This window comes from Callithrix jacchus, chromosome 16, assembly GCF_049354715.1.
Source record: "Callithrix jacchus isolate 240 chromosome 16, calJac240_pri, whole genome shotgun sequence".
NCBI lineage: Eukaryota > Metazoa > Chordata > Mammalia > Primates > Cebidae > Callithrix > Callithrix jacchus.
Window position 1 is genome coordinate 100650079 of NC_133517.1, and position 9922 is coordinate 100660000.

Genomic DNA, 9922 nt, shown 5'->3' on the forward strand with positions numbered 1-9922 from the left:
CTGTGCAAGAGCCAGGGCGGTGACACCAGGGTGTGCCGCTTATGTGTTCTAAAAGATTCTAAGGTAAGGACAGGAGCTGGGGCTGGGGGCACTCGGAGTGGTGGCTGTTGACCACCTCATGTGGGTGTTTGGGAGTCATAACAGCTGGCCCATTTCCACCTGTCTGTTCTGGATGACCTTCAGTGTTGCAGACACAGAAGCTTCAGAAAGTGAAATTTATTTAACGACCCATGATGTGTAGTTAATTTTTTTGTCATCTGTCCTATTTGATTTTGTTTCATTCTACTTCTTTTTTTTTTTTTTTTTTTTTTTGATACAGAATCTCACAGTGTTGCTTGGACTGGATGCAATGGTGCAATCTTGGCTCACCGCAACCTCTGCCTCCTGGGTTCAAGCGGTTCTCCTGCCTCAGCCTCCCAAGTAGCTGGGATTACAGGTGCCTCCTGCCATACTTGGTTATTTATTTATTTATTTGTATTTTGTAGAGGCGGTGTTTTACTATGTTGGCCTGGCTGGTCTGAAACTCCTGACCTCAGGAAATCTGTCTGCCTTGGCCTTCCAAAGTGCTGGAATTACAGGAATGAGTCACTCTGCCCGGCCTCATTCTACTTTATCCTTGGGCCAAGCACAGTGTCCCACACCTATAATCCCAGAACTTTGGGAAGCCAAGGAAAGAGAATTGCTTGAGCCCAGGCGTTCAAGACCAGCCTGGGAAACATACTGAGACCCCTGTTTCTACAGAAAAAAAAAATGATGTGTATATATATATATGCACGTGCACACACACACACAAAGTTAGCCAAGGTGGTGGCACATGTCTGTAGTACCAGCTACTTGGGAGGCTGAGGTGAATGGATCGATTGAGTCTTGGAGGTCAAGGCTGCAGTGAGCCACGATCAGGCCTGTCTGTGGGCTGTTGTGCAGGGCCCAGGTGTTGACTCTTCAAGGATCCCCCAATCCCAAGGACCCTGGGGTATTCCCGAGTCCTTTTTTTGCCTGGGGCTGGGGGTGTCGGTCCCTGGGGGCTGACCCTTTCATTTGCCTGCTCTCTATCCCTGCAGCACCGATGGAAAGGAAGGAGGCTGGATGATGAGTGGCTGCCCTGGATGCCAAGCTGTTCGTGTCAGGACTGTCAGGGCTGCATGCCCTTGGCCTGCTGCAGCAGCGGGGCTGGCTGCGGACCGACTCCCTGAGGATCCCGTATGGCCTCCCGGGTAAGGCACTGCATGCCTGGCTGCGGGGAAGGTGGAGGTGGCAGGGCCTTCCCCGGTTCCTGTGGCTGTGGCTCTGTGAGCTAAAATACGCTGTCACCACAGGATTTTCCATCAGTCATTCTGTGGGCTCTGAGTAGGACTTAGTACCTGCTAATTAGGAAAAAAAGAAAAAAAAGGTGTGTCTGTTTAGGGGACATTCATTTATCTCTTAAGACCTCCCCACGGACAGGTTTTAACGGAGTGACGGGTGAAGCAGACCACAGGGCTGGGAGAACACGGCAGAGGCCAGGCTGGGCTTGGGCCTCCTCCTCTTGGAGCCCTGGTGGAGGGCTGCCTGGCATAGGAGAGTAGGGGTTCTTTGATCGATCCTCACAGCTCAGGCAAAGCAGCCAGCGCACCAGTGCAGCACTGGCCAGAGGCTGCAGACAGAGAGCGGCTCAGATGGCGCCTACAGGCTGGGGCCGGGCCGCACACTCCACTGTACACAGATCCTGGCTTTCAGTCACAAGGCGGGTGCCCCGGCCAGGTGGGATGTCCAGAGAGAGCACCTGAGTCTGGCAAGTGGCGATCTGAGTACCCTGAGCTCATCCCCAGAGATGAACTTGCTTCCAATAGCATAGCCATATAGGAATGAATCCAGGGCTGGCACTTCAGCTTCAGTCTTATGTCTATTCATCTAGGATTGCTTCAGCCCTGGAGGCAGAGGTTGCAATGAGTCAAGAATGTGCCACTGTACTCCAGCCTGGGCAACAGAGTGAGATCTTATCTCTAAAATAAACAAATAATGTTAAAAAAAAAAAAAAGCCAGTCACAGTGGCTTACACTTGTAATTCCAGCACTTTGGGAGGCTGAGGCAGGCGGATCACGAGGTCAGGAGTTCAAGACCAGCCTGGCCAACATGGTGAAAGCCTATCTCTATTAAAATACCAAAATTAGCCAGGCATAGTGGCAGCTGCCTTGTTCCAACTGCCCTCCTGGCAGGACTAGGTACTTCTGACCTCTCCACCATCCGGGGCTAAGACCTTGCCCAATGTCAGGGTTGGCGTCCCTCTGACTGGCTGTTGAATGTCACCTCCATAGCCTCTCTTCTGTGCCAGAGTCCCATGGCCACCCACAGGGCAGTGAATTTGAAAAAGTGCTCAGGACTCTGCACACTATGCTGTTCACTGCTGTCATTGACTACAGTGAGAGAGGAGGCAGGAGTGTTGGCACAGGGAAGGGGGCCGGGGCGGAGTCTAGGATGAACCACGGCCAGCACCTAGTATCCTTTCCCAGTCCCTGTGCCTTCATATGGGATGCACTTGTCTGTCCCAGCACTATGTCACCCAGGGTGTTTGGTGGGGCTGCCTAATTGGCAGGTGCTGCTCGGCTCAGAGCACACTGTCAGACTCCTAGGAGGCAAGCAGGGGCCTGGCATAAACCACGTTTGTACAAACAGTTCAGACGCAGAGCGCCTCATATCACTCCTAGGATTGGTGGGAACACTCCCCCAGTCCAAGTTCCCAGACAAGCTATGAGCAGGCTATGCAGAGGCAGCTCGGGTCTGCTGTGACAACTCACTAGCAATCTCCAGTGCCTGCTGCTCTATTCCTTTTCCTCCACTCCCCCCACCATCTTAATCCCAGGAAGAGGCCCTATCTCTTTGAGGCCTGGGCTGGGACTCTGAGCTGCCCAGAGGCCTCATGGTGGGTGTTGGCTGCCAGTTGCAGGGCCCCTGGCCACACTGAAGGATTCCTACCTGGAAGTGATGTTGTGGCCCCTGGAGGAGGTGTGGAGGGAGCGGGCAGAGGAGGCCATGTGGTGGCTACAGGCCTGGGTGCCCAGGATGCCAGGCAACCAGGGTCCCAGGCCTATCAAGTTGACCCTGGGGGTCATGAAAGGCACCCTGGAGCTGGTGAGTGAGAGCAAGGATGAGATGTGGCTGGCAGTTGAGGATGACCGAGACAGCTCTCACTGTCCCCTCCCTTTCCAGGTGGCCCACCAGATGCTGTCCCGGGCTGAGGTTAAGTTCTCATGGGCACTGAAGAGGCTCTGCAAAGCCCTGCTTGACCTGTATGGCCTCACAGCCAGGTAACGCTGGGTTTGGGGTGTCGCATGCAGCGTTCTTGCCATGTATCAGGTGCAGTGCTGAACGCTTCAACACGCTCTGACTCACTGACTACTTTGACCGCCCTACACAGAGGCTTCTTCACTCCTTATTTCACAGGAGAGAAAATGGGGTTTCTTCCTCACTCCAGAGAGACCTCGTGAGCACAGTCCCAGTGCAGGCAGGATTTTAGGAGCTGCTGCTGAGGAGTGCAGTGGGCAAAGCTGACCCCTGCCTTCAGGAAGCTCAGTTTTACTGAGAGACAGACACGAAGCCCAAGAAATCATCTACAGCAGAGTGTGCACAGCTCCCTGCAGAAAGCCCGAGAGTTCCCTCTTAAGCAGGCCATTCTGCTCTGTCACATTTCCTTGCTTTTGCTTTGTAATCATCTTTTTTTTGAGACGGAGTCTTGCTCTGTCTCAGTTGTGTGATCTCAGCTCATTGCAACCTCTGCCTCCTATGTTCAAGTGATTCTCCTGCCTCAGCCCTCCGGGTTGCTGGGACTACAGGTGTGTGCACTACTGCACCTGGCTAATTTTTTTGTGTTTTTAGTAGACAGGGTTTTGCCACTCCAGGCTGGTCTCAAACTCCTGATCTTCAGTCATGTAACCCCTTTGGCCTTCTAAAGTGTTGGAATTACAGGCATGAGCCACTACTCCCGACCTGTTATGTAATCTTTTAAACACATAAAAGCCCTTCTTTCTTGCAGGCGGTGCAGAAGCCAGCTACAGGCTGGGTGTGGCCCACCGCTCATCGTTTACCACCACTGAGCCATACCTTAGGTGGCAAATGCTTGAGATGGAACATTGGTGAGACGGTGAGCTGGGGATCCTATGGTGTGGCCATGGCCAGCTTTGAGGAGAAGGTGCAGTTCAAGCAAGAGCCACGGGGCAAGTGTGGAAAGAGAGCTCCAGGTGGGGGCTCCACTGCACAGGGACTGGGAGAGGGATGTGCCTGGCCTGTTTTTTTTTGAGATGGAGTCTCATTCTCCGTCACCCAGGCTGGAGTGCCATGGTGTGATCTCAGCTCACTGCAACCTCTCTGAAATTCAAGTGATTGTCCTGCCTCAGCCTGCCAAGTTGCTGGGATTACAAGCATTCACCACCATACCCGGCTAATTTTTGTATCTTTAGTAGAGATGGGATTTCACTGTATTTTCCAGGCTCATCTCAGAATCCTGGGCTCCAGAGACTCGGTGCAGGGATTACGGGGATGAGCCACCGTGCCTGTCCTGTTTGAATAGCAAGGTGGTGGGGCTGATGCGACTGGGAGGTTCCAAGGCTAGGGGATGAGAGGAGGACTCTGGCTTTTGCGCTGACCTACGAAGGTTGTGATCACCCATTCACTTCAAAAGGCCCCTTTTGTCTCTGTGTTGAGAACACGGGGGTGGTGGATAGAAATGGGGAACCCAGTCTAGAGCAGGGGCCTGGGGACCAAATATCCTTTTGCCTCACAGCCATGATGCCCACCAGGAACCGGGCTACAGGCAAGGGGGCCGCCCCTTCTTCCATGCCGGTGGCCTTGCAGAGCATCTGGATTCTGGCTGTGCCTCTTCCTGGGATGTCTCTGCATCGGCTCTGTGTGCCTCCGTTTCCCCAGCTGTAGAATAGGGACCGGACCCACATCATGGGGAAAAGGCTCCACGTAATACAAGTTCCTGCTCCTGCCGCCTTGCGGTCAGAACGTAGGCTGAGGAAGGGAAGAGCTCCCAGGGCGGGGCTTTGGCTTGTTTGAACAATCACCTGCCTGGTTATTCGCCTACCCGGTGAGTGGAATCTCGTGGGGATACCAAAAAATGGATTTAAATGGCAGTGAGGGTGTCGAAGCTGCTTCTGGCCCCCAGCTGCAGGGCCTCTGGGCTCCCTAAAAGGTAAGCGAGTCCACCTTCCCGTCCCCCTCAGTGGCCCATCAACAACAGAGCGTGCAATATTTCTCTTCCCACTCCACCCCCACATGAGCCGAGATCTCCTTGATCATTCAGATCTCACAGGCTTGACCCTACTCTACATATTGAGAAAGTTCCAGTCCTCCTCTCAACTGTAGAAATTGCCTAGACCTGTCGGTCAGGCACACTGGCTTATGCCTGTAATCTCAGCACTTTGGGCAGATCACTTGAGGTCGGGAGTTCGAGACCAGCGTAGCCAACATGGTGAAACACTGACTCTACTAAAAATTTAAAAATCAGCCAGGCATGGCAGTGAGCGCATGTAGTTCCAGCTACTCTGGAGGCTGAGAAAGGAGAATCACTTAAACCCAGGAGGCAGAGGTAGTTGGGAATCGAGATCGCACCACTATACTCAAGCTTGGGAAACAGAATGAGATTCTGTCTCAAAAAAACAAAACAATTTCCTACACCTTCCAGCTCCTATTTTTTGCATCCACACACACAGTCCCCATGCTGCCCAAGACCCAGGGGGCAGATCAGACATGACATAAGATATCTGTGTCATCAAAATAGGGCAGCTTGTTTCTGTCCCGGCATCACCCACCACCTCCGCTGTCATGCCAGCCTCTGTGCTCCTCCAGCTCATTATGGGATTTTCTAGAACAAGGACAGCCCTCCCCAAGATGCACCCCAATGCTCTCCATGGTATAGCTCTTCCTGCAGACCTGTGAGCTCCCCCTCTGCAGCCAAAGAAAGCACGGCTCAGCAGCTTGTCCTGCGGGTTCCCTCTAGGAACTACTCAGTGGTGGTGACGCCGCTGCTTCCTGGGGGCGATGTGGTGTGGGGGACTGGCTACCTGATGGAGGAGAAGCTGCCGTGGCCACTCCGACACCTGTCCAGGGCCAACATGCCATCCGAGTTCTACCGGCTCAGATGCCGCCTGCTGCAGGGTCTCTGGAGGCATGAGTCCTGCCCCGGGCTGTGCCACCCTACTCCCTGGGAGCCCCCCACCCCGTGGGCACAACAGCAGGGCCATGCAGGGGCAGGGACTGTGGGGGCACAGGGAAGCCTGCAGAGGCCTGTGGCATTACCGTGCTAGGCCCAGAGCCTATTGGACTTCCCAAGGTCCTATGGGACTAGGGCTGAGGCTGCACATCCTGCTTTTCTCCAGATTATATGACCTTGCCCAGCAGTGCAGCTAAGGGCGGTGCTGGGATGACGAGCTCTGGGCTCCCGAGAAGCTTGCCTGTGGCTCAGGTGAGTCTGCTAACATCCGTGGACTCAGCTTCCTTTACTGTGAAATGCAGGTAACCACGTGGCTCACTCACGTGGGTAAGGAGCATGTATGGTTTTTAATGCACGAGGAAGCCCCTCATGTCCGTGTGGGAGCCACCGTACCCGGGCTTGGCAAGTAGCGGTTTATCGGTGTGCGACTCACATGGAAGTCTACGGCTCCCTAGAAGCGTGGGTGTAGTCAGGTCTAAGCAGCACGCTGATCTTGTAAAAAAAAAAAAACAGCCTGGTCTTGAAGTCCCGTGCGTGTGACCATGGGCTTCTCTGTGCCCCTCAGTTCTGACAGCTGACCACGGGGCTGGTAGCGCCTCCTTTGGGATGCTGGCCCTGGCCAACAGGTGTCTGGCTGTGCACTATGGATGGTGCTTTCCCACCATGGGCACGAACACCCCCAAGGCACAGCTCAGGGGCTACACTGGCTGGACTGGTCAGACCTGTTCCTTCACAGGCCATCTCTTCCCTACCATGAACAGGGCTGGTCTGCAGGACACCAGTGTCATGTTTGAGGTAGCCGTTGGCCATCCACTTAAACGGTCAATGTTTTTTCCCCACTTGAGCAGATTCCTTGAGATTAAATGGATGACTTGTATAATTTTTTTTTTTTTTTTGAGACTAGGTCTCACTCTGTTGTCATGGTTGGAGTGCAGCGGTGCGCTTTCGGCTCCCCGCACCCTTGACCTCCTGGGTTCAAGTGATCCTCCTTCCTCAGCGTCGCAAAGTGCTGGGATGGCTAAGCACCACCGTGTCCGGCTGATGTGTGAATTTTAAGTGCACGATTCAGTGGCTTCCAGTTTATTCAGAGTTGTGCATGCCTTACCACAATTGTTTTTAAAAGCTACCAGTCTGCCTGCTATGTCCATGGCTGTGCCTGCTCTGGACATCGGATGTAAACAGAAGGATGACTATGTGGCCTCTGAGCCAGGCTTTGTTACTTAGCACAGCAGTTTTGTAGCGGGTCTGGGGACTCCATTCCTCGTTAGGGCCGAATCGGGCCATAGCCATTCAGCTCACGTCATCCTGAAGCTGGTGGGGGATCACTGGGCCTCTGGCCGCCGCACCAGGGGAGGGGGACTCCTGGCCTCAGGGCAGGCTAAGCCAAGGCTCTAGGCATCGGGTACCCAGCAGGCATCGTGCTCCCACTGCGGTGGGTGGAGCTGCCTCCACTCAGCGTGCCTTTGTGGCTGCTTCTCTCCAGACCACGCCCTGGTTGCCGGGGCCCAGCACGTGGTGACTTTTGACGGCCGGGTGTGGGACCTCAGCGTCCAGTGCAGCAGCATCCTCCTGGCCCAAGACTTTGCTCACAGCACATTCTCACAGATGCTGAGTCGGACAGGCTTGGGGCTCATGGCCCTGACCTTGGAGCTGAACCATGTGACCCTCATCTACTCCAGCCTTTAGGTGAGGAGGAGAGACCCGAGCTTCCCCTGGAGACCTATGCCTGTGGCAGGTTGCCTGGGGGATGGCACTTTGAAGCTCGTCCCCTGGCTGTCGGTCATCCCTCCTGCCCACTTCCTCCGGTCCACAGGCCTACAGGCTGTACAACTCCTCCATGCCACGGGATAGCCGTCCAGACCTCCGGCTGCCTTTTGCCATGAAAAGGAGGGAGGTCCCCAGGATTGAGCCGGCCAGTGAGGACGGGGTCTCCATGTCCTGTGACGTGGCCACCGGCCTCTGCAGCCTGACTGTGCACCTGTGGCACCACGGTTAATCTGGGCCCTGGCAGAGTTGGCCCACCATCAAAATCCTGTTCGGGATGCACCATTCTCAGCTTCCAGTGCAACAGGTCCCCGAGCTGTAGGCAGCCACTGTGGTTGAGAGGCTGGCACCAAGGCCCAGGCTTTCTTCCCACATCCCTTGGATATATGGCTCCAAGGTGGAGTTGGCCTTTCTGTGGTCCCTCTGCCAAAGAACACAAAGGGCAGGCCTGGATTCTGGCCACTCGTGTTGATGATGTGGAGAGGGGATGGGGGGACACACGCTGTCCTCAGTCTCTGTGCTTTCTCTCCTTCTTCTGATGAGGGTTTGGGGCCAGAGCTCTGGGAGTCTGGGGTGGAGGGATTTTACCAATCCTTCGTGTGCCTGAGGCTCATCTCTCATCCAGGACCCCTGGGGGAGGATCAGGGGCTCTCAGGATCACCTCATCTTTCCTCCTCCCCACAGGCATATCCGCTGGCCTTCTGGACACCAGCGACAACGAAGCAGGCACCGATCTGATGTTGCCGGATGGCTCTGTGGCTCACAGCCTGGAGGAGCTCAGCCCGGCCTGGCAGGTGAGCAGGTGCACCTGCTTTTCTTCCCTCCGGCTGAGTGTCTTGAGGGCCGCTCACTGCAGAGTCCCAGGAGCGGCAGGTGGCCTGCCGGCTCTGCAGTGGTCTTTGCGGACCCAGGGTTGGGTGGAGTCTCCCGCTAAGGCCAATGTATGTGGGGGAGCCACATGGTTCAGCTGCATGCATGAGTCTTGCGTCTGTCCCAACAGGTGGATGGTGACTGCAGGGCCACCGAGAAGCCTGAGCCGACCTGCCCAGGACAGAGCCCCGCCCACCGGGCCTTCTTCCAGGACCCCTCATCCAGCTTGGGGAACTGTTTCCAGGTGGTGAGTGTGAGCCTGTGCCCTGGAGCACAGCAAGCTCTTTCCCCAATCTACCCTGGGGATTGGCATGGAGCAGAGGCCTAGGCTAGAGACAGTGACTTGGGGGCTCTGATTTCAGATGGAGCCTGCACCATTCCTTAGCCTTTGTGTGCAGGACTCCTGTGGCACCAGGGAGCTCCAGCCTGCCTGCACTCTGGCAGCCACCTATATCCACCTCTGTGCCTGCAGCTTCGTGTCCCTGACCCTCCTCCACAGTGCGGTAAAGTGTCCCATCTGGCGGGCTAAGAGTCAAAACAAATCATTTAAGGCCCGATACAGCCTGGATGTGTGTCTCCTCCAAATCTCACTATTGTTAGAGGGTGTACATCCCTCATGGATGGTTTAGCATCCTGCGTTTGGTGAAGTGTGAGTTCTTGCTCTATTTGTTCAACTGAGAGCAGTTTGTTTATAAAGAACCTTGCCTCTCCTCTCTCTCTTTGCACACACTCCCATTTCTGCCACGATGGTAAGCTTCCCAAGGCCTCACCAGAAGGCAAGCAGATGCCGGAGCTGTGCTTGTACAGCCTGTAGAACTGTGAGTCAATTATATGTCTTATTTATGATCTACCCAGGCTGGAGCGCAGTGGCACAATCTCACCTCACTGCAACTTTCACCTCCTACATTCAAGCAATACTCCTCCCTCGGCCTCCCAAAAATACCGGCAGGTATTTTTGTAGAGATGATGTTTTTCTAAGTTGTCCAGGCTGGTCATGAATTTCTGACCTCTGGTGATCCACCTCCCTCGGCCTCCCAAAGTGCTGGATGACACACGTGAGCCACCACGCCCAGCCTCACGAGTGATTTGAATGTCCAC

At 54.8% G+C, this 9922-nt stretch overlaps 1 long non-coding RNA gene across 6 annotated transcripts in view; it reads left to right on the plus strand.

Annotated features, from left to right (window-relative positions):
* Window positions 1-9922, plus strand: part of LOC144579672 (uncharacterized) — a 91207-nt gene that overhangs the window by 79250 nt on the left and 2035 nt on the right. For 2 of the 6 annotated variants that reach the window (XR_013527816.1, XR_013527817.1), the window contains exons 2-7: window positions 1062-1214; window positions 3187-3284; window positions 4010-4165; window positions 6357-6442; window positions 7674-8748; window positions 8955-9922. The exon at window positions 8955-9922 is cut by the window's right edge and continues 2035 nt beyond it. This is a non-coding gene — a long non-coding RNA (uncharacterized LOC144579672). Of the gene's footprint in view, window positions 1-1061; window positions 1215-3186; window positions 3285-4009; window positions 6443-7673; window positions 8749-8954 lie in introns of all 6 variants that reach the window. The other 4 variants (XR_013527818.1, XR_013527820.1, XR_013527819.1 and 1 more) reach the window with 4 other exon arrangements.